The sequence below is a fragment of the Lissotriton helveticus genome, chromosome 12, assembly GCF_964261635.1.
Source record: "Lissotriton helveticus chromosome 12, aLisHel1.1, whole genome shotgun sequence".
Classification (NCBI taxonomy): Eukaryota; Metazoa; Chordata; class Amphibia; order Caudata; family Salamandridae; genus Lissotriton; species Lissotriton helveticus.
The window spans coordinates 127,145,083-127,156,848 of NC_136073.1; the positions used below are offsets into that span (position 1 = coordinate 127,145,083).

The 11,766-nt window shown below is 39.9% G+C and overlaps 1 non-coding gene across 1 annotated transcript; it reads left to right on the forward strand.

The window, feature by feature from the left end:
- The first annotated feature begins 10,482 nt into the window (after positions 1–10,482).
- On the forward strand, positions 10,483–10,554 carry TRNAW-CCA (transfer RNA tryptophan (anticodon CCA)). The gene has a single exon. It is a non-coding gene; the product is annotated as a tRNA-Trp (tRNA).
- Positions 10,555–11,766: the final 1,212 nt, after the last annotated feature.

An 11,766-nucleotide genomic window follows, 5' to 3' on the forward strand; every position in this document is an offset into this window, starting at 1 on the left:
CTGACTGATTTCTAGGTCTATACACACATCCACTCATTCTCCCATACAATCTTTCATACATACAGTCAGTCATCAATACAATACTATCATATGCACTCATACACCTATACAGACACTCACACACTGCCAGTCATCCATGGAGTTACTCACACACCTAGTCAGTCATGTAAAGAATCAATCATACTCCCATTTCCACAACTATACAGTTATACACACAAAACCTTGCTTATTTAAACATAGACTAACACATACTTACTGTCTTTTACAATCACTGATACAAGTACATATTGATAGATACAGTCACTTATGCAATCACAGGCTGTTATATATAGTCATTTATATATGACAACTCTCACATGCACTGTGTTTTACATATGTACTTACTTGGACATGTAGCACTGAGATATCCATTCAGTCACCAACACACCCATGCACACAGTAAACCGCCTATACAACTGTTTCCTCATGCACTATTGAACCCATACACCAAGTGAATCAACTGCTCACACATCTATCCAGAGTCACACACCTCCCATCCACCTCCACTCACACTCACCCTCACATACAAATACTTGGGTTATCAATCATTAACCCATATAGCCAGTCATATAGCTACTAATCAATACATGCAGCAGGTTACACAACAACAGACATAATGATGCACACATTCTAACACTTTAGTCACTAACCCATGCATTCAGTAAGACACATTTAATCTCCCACTCATACAGTCAGTCACGCACCTACTAAATCCATTATCCAAACACTCATACATACACTCATTCAACAATATGTTAAAACATTTTTAATTTAAAATTTACAGGAACACACATTTACTGGATGATGTAATCAGTGATGTCATCAGTGATGTCATTTGAGATGTCATCAGTGATGTCATTTGAGATGTCATCAGTGATGTCATCAGTGATGTCACTGACCATGTCATGAATGACGTAATATGAGACATCATCAGCAGTGGATTGCGGGCGCGCAAGTTATAGTGAGTCCAACTAACTATAACGTGGGAATTTCAATGGTTTTGTATGAGTAAAATGTCCAGCTAACTATAACTGGTGTGAAACCTATGGTTTTTTCAGTGAATTTCAAAGGTTTTTTAAATGCTAATTCCTAACTATAACGAGTGTTAAACCTATGTTTTTTTCCAGTGTATATATGTATATATATATATATATATATATATATATATATATATATATATATATATATATATATATATATATAGACATACACCAATAACATAAACGCTAATAAAAAATATGTATTATAAATGAAAACATTAACCTATTTAAAAGTCTTTAAACTTAAATTTTCCACTTAAGTGAGTGAAACAGTAGGTAAAGTGTTGGATGGCGGAGGAATAAAAATGACTATTCCAACTCCAGTGAGTGCAACAGTAGGTAAAGTGTTGGATAGCGGAGGGGTAAAAATTATTAATACCACTCCAGTGAGTGCAACAGTAGGGAATGTGTTGGATAGCAGAGGGGTGGAAAATAACTATTCCAACTCCAGTGAGTGCAACAGTAGGGATAGTGTTGGATAACAGAGGGGTAAAAATTACTATTCCAACTCCAGTGAGTGCAACAGTAGGGAAAGTGTTGGATAGGGGAGGGGTAAAAATTATTAATACCACTCCAGTGAGTGCAACAGTAGGGAATGTGTTAGATAGCAGAGGGGTAGAAAATAACTATTCCCACTCCAGTGAGTGCAACAGTAGGGATAGTGTTGGATAACGGAGGGGTAAAAATTACTATTCCCACTCCAGTGAGTGCAACAGTAGGGAAAGTGTTGGATAGCGGAGGGGTATAAAATACTATTCCTACTCCAGTGAGTGCAACAGTAGGTAAAGTGTTGGATAGCTGAGGGGTAAAAATTACGACACCCACTCCAGTGAGTGCAACAGTAGGTAACGTGTTCGATAGCGGAGGGTAACAAACACTATTCCCACTCCAGTGAGTACAACAGTAGGGAAAGTGTTGGATAGCGGAGGGGTAAGAATCACTATTCCCACTCCAGTTAGTGCAACAGTAGGGAAACTGTTGGATAGCAGAGGAATAAAAATTACTATTCCCACTCCAGTGAGTGCAACAGTAGGGAAAGTGTTGGATAGCGGAGGGGTAAAAATGACTATTCCCACTCCAGTAAGTGCAACAGTAGGGAAAGTGTGGGATAGCGGAGGGTTAAAAAATACTATTCCCACTCCAGTGAGGACAACAGTAGGGAAAGTGTTGGATAGCGAAGAGGTAAAAATTACTATTCCCATTCCAGAGAGTGCAACAGTAGGGAATGTGTTAGATAGCGTAAGAATAAAAAGTACCATTTCCACTCCAGTGAGTGGAACAGTAGTGAAAATGTTAGAGAGCAAAGGGGTAAAAAACTACTTTTCCCACTCCAGTGAGTAAAACAGTAGGAAAAGTGTTGGATAGCAGAGGGGTAAAAATTATTAATCCCACTCCAGTGAGAGCAACAGTACGGAAAGTGTTGGATAGCGTGGGAATAAAGATTACTATTCTTATTCTAGTGAGTGTAACAGTAGGGAAAGTGTTGGATAGCAGAGGGTAACAATTACTAGTCCCACTCCAGTGAGTACAAAAGTAGGGAAAGTGTTGGATAGCAAAGGGGTAAAAATGACTATTCCAACTCCAGTGAGTGCAACAGTAGGGAAAGTGTTGGATAGCGGAGGGGTAAAAAATTACTATTCCCCCTCCAGTTAGAGCAACAGTGGGGAAAGTGTTGGATAGCAGAGGGGTAAAAATTACTATTCCAACTCCAGTGAGTGCAACAGTAGGGAAAGTGTTGGATAGCGGAGGGGTAAAAAATTACTATTCCCACTCCAGTTAGAGCAACAGTAGGGAAACTGTTGGATAGCGGAGGAATACAAATTACTATTCCCACTCCAGCGAGTGCAACAATAGGGAAAGTGTTAGATAGCGTAAGAATAAAAAGTACTATTTCCACTCCAGTGAGTGGAACAGTAGTGAAAATGTTAGAGAGCAAAGGGGTAAACAACTACTTTTCCCACTCCAGTGAGTAAAACAGTAGGGAAAGTGTTGGATAGCAGAGGGGTAAAAATTATTAATCCCACTCCAGTGAGAGCAACATTACGGAAAGTGTTGGATAGCGTGGGAATAAAGATTACTATTCTTATTCTAGTGAGTGTAACAGTAGGGAAGTGTTGGATAGCAGAGGGTAACAATTACTAGTCCCACTCCAGTGAGTACAAAAGTAGGGAAAGTGTTGGATAGCAAAGGGGTAAAAATGACTATTCCAACTCCAGTGAGTGCAACAGTAGGGAAAGTGTTGGATAGCGGAGGGGTAAAAAATTACTATTCCCACTCCAGTTAGAGCAGCAGTGGGGAAAGTGTTGGATAGCAGAGGGATAAAAATTACTATTCCAACTCCAGTGAGTGCAACAGTATGGAAAGTGTTGGATAGCAGAGGGGTCAAAAATTACTATTCCCACTCCAGTTAGAGCAACAGTAGGGAAACTGTTGGATAGCGGAGGAATACAAATTACTATTCCCACTCCAGCGAGTGCAACAATAGGGAAAGCGTTGGATAGCGGAGGCATACAGATTACTATTTCAACTCCAGTAAGTGCAACAGTAGGGAAAGTGTTGGATAGCGGAGGAGTAAAAAATACTATTCCCACTTCAGTGAGTGCAACAGTAGGGAAAGTGTTGGATAGCGAAGGGGTAAAAATTTCTATTCCCACTCCAGTGAGTGCAACAGTAGGGAAAGTGTTGCATAGCGGAGGGGTATTAAATACTATTCCTACTCCAGTGAGCGCAACAGTATGTAAAGTGTTGGATAGCTGAGGGGTAAAAATTACGACACCCACTCCAGTGAGTGCAACAGTACGGTACGTGTTGGATAGCAGAGGGTGACAAACACTATTCCCACTCCAGTGAGTACAGCAGTAGGGAAAGTGTTGGATAGCGGAGGGGTAAAAATGACTATTGCCACTCCAGTTAGTGCAACAGTACGGAAACTGTTGGATAGCGGAGGGGTAAAAATTATTATTCCCACTCTAGTGAGTGCAACAGTAGGGAAAGTGTTGGATAGTGTAAGAATAAAAAGTACTATTCCCACTCCAGTGAGAGGAATAGTAGTGAAAATGTTGGATAGCAAAGGGGTAAAAAACTACTTTTCCCACTCCAATGAGTACAACAGTAGGGAAAGTGTTGGATAACAGAGGGGTAAAAATTATTAATCCCACTCCAGTGAGAGCAACAGCATGGAAAGTGTTGGATAGCATACGAATACAAATTACTATTCTCATTCCAGTAAGTGTAACAGTAGGGAAAGTGTTGGATAGCAGAGGGTAACAATTACTATTCCCACTCCAGTGAGTACAACAGTAGGTAAAGTGTTGGATAGCAGAGGGGTAAAAATTACTATTCCAACTCCGGTGAGTGCAACAGTAGGGAAAGTGTTGGATAGCGGAGGGGTGAAAAAATATGATTCCCACTCCAGTTAGAGCAACAGTAGCTTCACTATTCTGCGCTGGTTAAAGAAAATCTTCTGGATGTTGCCTAAGGATACCCAGAGATCTGTAATTAATGCCTTGGTGACCTCTCGGTTGGATTATGGAAACATACTCTACCTGGGGGCTACCAAGGCAGTTACAAGGCACCTCCAATTGGTCCAAAATGCTGCTGCACGTCTACTCCGCGGCTGTAAGAAAAATGAACACATCTCAGGGTGCCTCCGAGACCTCCACTGGCTTAGAATGGAGAGTCGAGTAAAATTCAAAGCCTTGAGTTATATGCACAAAATAAAGACTGGGAACGTTCCCAGATATCTGCAAACTCTTGTTAAAACTTATTCTCCTGCACGCACGCTTCGTTCTTCCTCTCAAATTCTCTTCTGCCTGCCTAAATATAAATACTCAAGCATGGGCGGCAGGTCCTTTCTTTCCTAGGTCCCAGACTCTGGAATTCTCTTCCCCTTGACATTCGTTCAGAAAACTGTTATGGTTGTTTCCGTAAATCCATTAAAACCTGGCTTTTCAATCAGTAACCTTCTGGCTTTCTGCGTCATACTGCTCATGTTTCTAATAGCGCCGGGAAACCCTTTTTGGGTAGCTGTCGCGCTCTACAAGCTTAATAAATAAATAAATAAAATAAAAAAATAGCGGAGGAATACAAATTACTATTCCCACTCCAGCAAGTGCAACAGTAGGGAAAATGTTGAATAGCGGAGGGGTACAAATTACTATTCCCACTCCAGTGAGTGAAACAGTAGGGAAAGTGTTGGATAGCGGAGGTGTAAAAAATACTATTTGCACTTCAGTGAGTGCAACAGTAGGGAAAGTGTTGGATAGCGTGGGGGTAAAAATTACTATTTCCACTCCAGTGAGTGCAACAGTAGAGAAAGTGTTGGATAGCAGGGGGTAAAAAAGACTTTTCCCAATCCAGTGAGTATAACAATAGGGAAAGTGCTGGATAGTGGAGGGGTAACAATTATTATTCTCACTCCAGAGAGTGCAACAGTAGGGAAAGTGTTGGATAGTGTAGGAATCAAAATTACTATTCCCATTCCAGTGAGTGCAACAGTAGGGAAAGTGTTCGATCGTGGAGGGGTAAAATTTACTATTCCCACTCCAGTGAGTGCAACAGTAGGGAAAGTGTTGGATAGCGGAGGGGTAGAAAATTCTATCCCCACTCCAGTTAGTGCAACACTAGGGAAAATTGTTGGATAGCAGAGGGGTAACAGTAGGGAAAGTGTTAGATAGCGGAGGGGTAAAAATTCATATTCCCACTCCAGTCAGTTCAAAATTAAAAACAAACAAAATATAACCAACACAAAATATTTAATAACGAATTTTGAAAAATATATACAAAGATTTAAAAATATATATATTTAGATTTGACAAATACCTGGAAAAATTGTATTAAATACATTTTAAAATAATTTACCAAGAAATTACTATTTTTAATTAGAAATTATTTATAAACAAAAACATTAATTGTTCCATAAATGTAATCTTTTTTTATTTCCTACCCTATAGCACTGCACATTTCACAACACACATCCAAATTTAAAAAAGTACCTCCATGATTAAAATAATTAACTATCAATTAAAGAAATATTATTCATTAAAAACAAATTAAAACAGATAAAAATTAATTTTCTCCCCAAATGTTACCCCTATAAAACCAAAATGAATTATTAATTAATTAAACATACACTACTTTCCTCCCTCTACCCCTATAAACCCCACAACCCACACCTAAAAATCATTACACTATTTCCATAATTAATCTTAAAATAATAAATTAATATCAATTAACAACTACTTAATAATTAACTAAAAATAAATTAGTTCTCACCCTTTACCACTATAAACCCCTAAACTCACATCTTAAATTAATGACATAATTGCCATATTTAAATTTTAATTAATTAATTACCATTAATTAACAAATAGTTATTAATTAATTAAAAATAAATTACTTACCACACTTACTCCCTATAAACTTCACAACCTGCTTCTAAAAAATAACACGATTACCATAATTAATTACCAATAATTAAGTAATATGTATTTAAACCAATCAATAATTAATCAATAATAAATTACTTCCCACAATGAACACTATGAAATCTAAATTAAATAAATATTACTACATTTTTTTAAAAAAAATGTATCATACTTAATTTACTTCCCACCCTATTACCCTATAAAACCACGAATGGCTACGGAACAAAAAAACTCAAAATTTAAGTAAAATAAAATTGATAACTACTAAAAATATAAACCATATATTAAAAAACAAAAACAATACTTATACAAAAACAATAGATCACATACATTTAAAATGCATAACACTAATTAAAAAATCGAAATTTTAAATAACTATATTTTTGCAAACGATTTGTAAATGACTTCTATATTTTTAAAAACGATATTTCTTACCTTAAGTCGATATTCTTGACCACGATATTCTTGCTGTCGATGTTTCTGTGTCACGATATTTCCAACTCGCTATTTGTGCAAGTCGACATTTACCAACTCGATATTCCGTCTGCATACCGTGAACAAGATTAAGACTCAGCTCTGTATGAAGAAATTAAAAGGAAATACGAATTTCAGAAAGAAGTGAGGGTTGAAATAACATTGAGTGGTATGGTTGGCGCGCAGGGCCAAGTGCAGGAAATTGTGAGCAGGTAGGCCAACATTAGGAAACTAAACCAACTCCTTCTTGTATCAACCATGTGAGTGCATTGTTGCAGCATTAACATATACATGGCCTTCCGGAGATAACACTTAAAATGGGATTTTGTAGAGCTCAGCTGCTGATGGCATAAGAAGGAAGGGAGTGAGATACCAAGTTCTCATTGTCAATGTTTCTCAAGATTGCATCTGCAGTGAGAAGAATTCGCTGTTCTGCTAGTATTGTCAGCTGCACTAGGAGGGAGTTTGTATATGTTTAATGCATGAGTAAAAGCCTTTATTGCTTGAGACCCAAACTCTTGGGTACATTTCCATTCCTTGAAAAGGGTATATCTGTCTGTGCTCATAGTTCAGGTGTGAGGCGTTGCTTCTGCATTTGCTCGGTGAGTGTTATTCAGATGAATAATCTTCACTCTCAAAGAAAGATCCTTCTAATTGATTTTATTTAAGAAACCAGCGTTGACAGGTGCACTAGTGCAGGATCAGTGTCACGTGACTGTGTCTGAGCCAATATAAGCACTGAAGCCCAGAGACAGTGTGTGACTAGTGGAGCCATGACATGTCAGGGACAAGGGACCTCTCTTCTCTCTCAGCCCTAATGAACTTTTAGACTTCTCACGTTCCCAGGGTCCAAGCTTGAGTCGCTCCTCCAGCACAGGCTTGTGTTTTTTAAATCTGGGACTTGTGGCCTGGATTTATGATGTGGCAAACAGGAACACAAGTCCCAGAACACAGAGAAACACAGTAGACTGGAAGAGCTACTCCTGATGGACCTGGGACACTCTGAGACCTCTGAGGTGTAACAAGAATAACCTTGTTTTTGGTAGAATATATTCCCTCTTCGCATTCCCAATTTTCCGCCACGTTATGATACAAAGCTCTCCATTGATCTCCGGTTAAGTTTGCACTTGATATAATCCAGCAGATAGAAACATCCTTCTATACATGCATAAGTACAGGAAAGAAGCATAGAATGTGAGGGATATCAAGAGGAAATGAGTGCAATAAAAGTACAATGTGAGGAAAATGCACATGGAATCTTTGCTGTGGGTGGAGAGAAAGCTGAAGTTGAGGGTCAGAAAGATTACTGCCCAGTGTCGCGGTGCCCTCTGCCGCACCTTCTGCCACCTGAGGCTTTCTAGAGAACCCTATGTTTCATTCTGGGCCTGGTACTTTCATTGTTCCCATTAAAACCATGAGCCAGGAAGTCTTAACCTTCAAAGTGCCGCTGGCTAAAGACCAGGACTGGTGGCCTTGACGCGTGCCTTGGCGCCCGTTGACCACTGTGTATAAGTGCAGAACCCAGTGTCAGATGTCTGAAGACTGGTGAAGAGAAACAAACACTGCCCTGGAGCTTGAGACCCACCAGGAGGACTCTATAGACAACACAAGGGCTGGAGACCCTGTTCTGCACAAAGAAAATGGCCTCCCCCAGGTTCACTCACAGAATATTTTTTACAAGCGCAGGCGGCGTATACTAGAGAAGAGAGACTCCACTCCATCCTCCCCATGGCCCCCTGGGGAGCCCACCCAGACTTTCACAGATCGAGTTGACATTGGCCTGTAATTTATCAGATTCTGCAGCCTCTTCCCTGTCTTTCGAGCTGGTTTTCGTCTCTCATTGCCTCATCTGCTCTTCTTCGAAGTGCTTTCGGGCTGTCTTGGCTGCATGAATATTAAAGATCTAGGCATGGGACAGGGTATATTTGTTATGTTTGCACAATCCTGCTTTCTTTAACACTTTTCATCATTAGCAGCTGGGGATGTTTTTGTTTATTTTTGAGAAAAATTTGACAATTTACTTATTTCCATTTTGACAAATGTTGCTGATTTGTGCTTTGCACTTGATAGTTCATGGTGTTTTGTGGTGGTTTGAGGTGGGGGTTGGGAGGGCGCAAACTTCCCAACATGTGTAAAAAAATTTACATTTTCCAAAATTCCTCAAATTCCGTTGAGTAGAATAACACTATGTGTAGTGGCAAATTCATTATGCCAGTGGTTTTGTTTTCCATTGGAAAGATACACGTTTTGCATTTCGTCGCCACTAATTCTAACCATCTAATTATTTTTTTTTTAATATGTTTTGATATCATCTATCAAAACCAAATTCCTTGTAGCTCTCCCTCCCCTGACTTGCACATTTGCGCAATCCCTCGCAATGGAGATCTTGGCCACTGGTGCTTTGAGGGTACCTGGTGCCCATAATGCAAGCAAAGGAAATGCACCTATGTCTCTAGTTAGGTAGTAAATATCAGTAATTGGGGGTGTCATGGGCTTTTCAACCCCATTGACACCGGTGTCACTGCACCTGCTGCACTATTAACAGGGTACTTTGTGATGTTCCTGGAGCCACGCCCTACAGACAATAGAGAAGAGTTGTACGGGACTGAAAAGCATAGGAGGCCTTGTGCCTAGAAGGAGCAGCGACTTCACGGAGGTGTCTTGGCGCTCCTTGAGCACAGAGAATTGTCAAACTTGGGATGAAATGAGAGACAACATTTGAAAATTCATAATGCCAGGAGGCATCAACCATTATTCAAAGTGAAAAAGTAATGCAGTGAGCACTGCCTTCTAATGTCTGTAAATCTGATTTGACATGTGGCAGCATGATACGGAAAATCGAATATAATGTTCACTCGCTGAATCAGAGTGCGGGCACATGATGTCTGTCCGCCAAGCTGGGCCATTAGGGGCGGCATTGCCTGACACTGGTTCAGGGTAGCTGAGTGATGACCATTGACACAATTTACTCCGGAATCGTCCCTTGGGATTATGCGTGACACTCCCGCTAATCAAGTGACAGGGAAACAGAGCGACACCATAACAAAGCTACGGGCACTTACAGTCCGAGGGGCGGAGCTCTGCCTCGGTGCACTCCAGGAGTGCAACTCTGTCAGCTAGATGATGGGATCTCGGCTGACTTGCGTGACAAATGTCTGCTCTTGCGCGCTGCGAGAATTGTGTTTTGTCACAGTCTGTCACACTTGGCAGGGTCATATAACAGCAGCGTCAACAGCAAAGCACGTTTATGTGTCTCACGTAAAGGCAGAAGTGCCTTAAAAATAAGAGTTGAATTACCTATCAAATCGGATAGTGCCTAATAGGACTATCCCGAATAATTTAATGATACCATTTAGACTTTATCAATATTTACTTGCGGGTAACGTTTATTGAGTACTTTCTTGCTTTATTCTTCAAAAGCAAAAAGTCGTCACCATAACAAATTTCATATTTGCCCGTGTTTCTTACATCTTTACAAATATCCCGAGCACCTATGAGCAGCTGACTTCGTGGCGCAACGGTAGCGCGTCTGACTCCAGATCAGAAGGTTGCGTGTTCAAATCACGTCGAGGTCACAGACATGTACTTTTACACTTTGAATTGTAATCTGGTAGTTAAAACTCTATTTTAATTCAACAAACACTACTTCACTTAAAAATGAATACGGGGCAATTTGATATGGATTCCAGTGGAACAAACATGATACTTATAAATTGCTAGGCGTAAATAAACCACTGTCAGCTATATAGTTTTTATGCTTTTTTTTTATTTTCAAGAGTTTGAGATGTACTGAGCAACCGAAGTAGTGAGCTCTGGCCCCTCGTGAGCTATGTAATAATGGCCCATCCTGTGTAATATTTCCAGGACCATCAGGGTCACACATGACAGAAAATAGTCCCAGACACTAAAATAAAATTGCCCCCCATTTTCGAATAAGATAGGTAGAAAACTGGCACCTTTGCAAGTTGGTGCAGTTTTGAATTTGTAAGTACACTCAGTAGAATTGTTTTACAAGGTGTAGAAGACTGCATGGATTTGTGGTCGTTGCAGCAATCTTTGTTTTAAAATCATGGTGCTCCCCTGCCTCATAATTCCAGTGGCCCTGCCTATAATGCAGTCCGACCCCTGTTGTACCCTGGCCCTTACACTGCTTCTCATTACACCTTAACTCTTTGTTGGATACTTCTCTTGCATAACAGCAGAGGGCGCTGTGGTAGTTACTGTAATGTTGGGCCTCAGCACGATCCTCATTCTTTCCAGTTGTCAATGGCCTTTAATTTATCAGATTCTGCAGCCTCTTCTCTGTCTTTCGAGCTGTTTTCGTCTCTCGTTGCCTCATCTGCTCTCCTTCGAAGTGCTTTCAGGCTGTCTTGGCTGCATGGTTATTTATAAGACCTAGACATCGAACAGGGGGGCATATTACCAACAAGTAGCAATATTTATCGCTAAATAGGCTCAGCAACAATTTTTTTATTGCTGTGCATCGCCCGAATTTATCGCTGAGATAATGTGCTATTAGCAACGTTTATCTCCAAAGCGATACACTTTCCGGTGATAGCGGCGAAATGCGTGAATATCGCTGAAAATACAGCGATATTCAGGCATTAGCGACAAAATGCTCTTAGCCATTCAGATTCATTAATCTTTATTCGGATATGCACCTATCCATAAAAAGTACAAACATTACTCATAATCACATACATAGTCCATCATCATTAAAATATTAGAATAAAACTCATCATTAAAACTAATAAGTTAAAATATTACTAAGTTATCCATAACTTTGA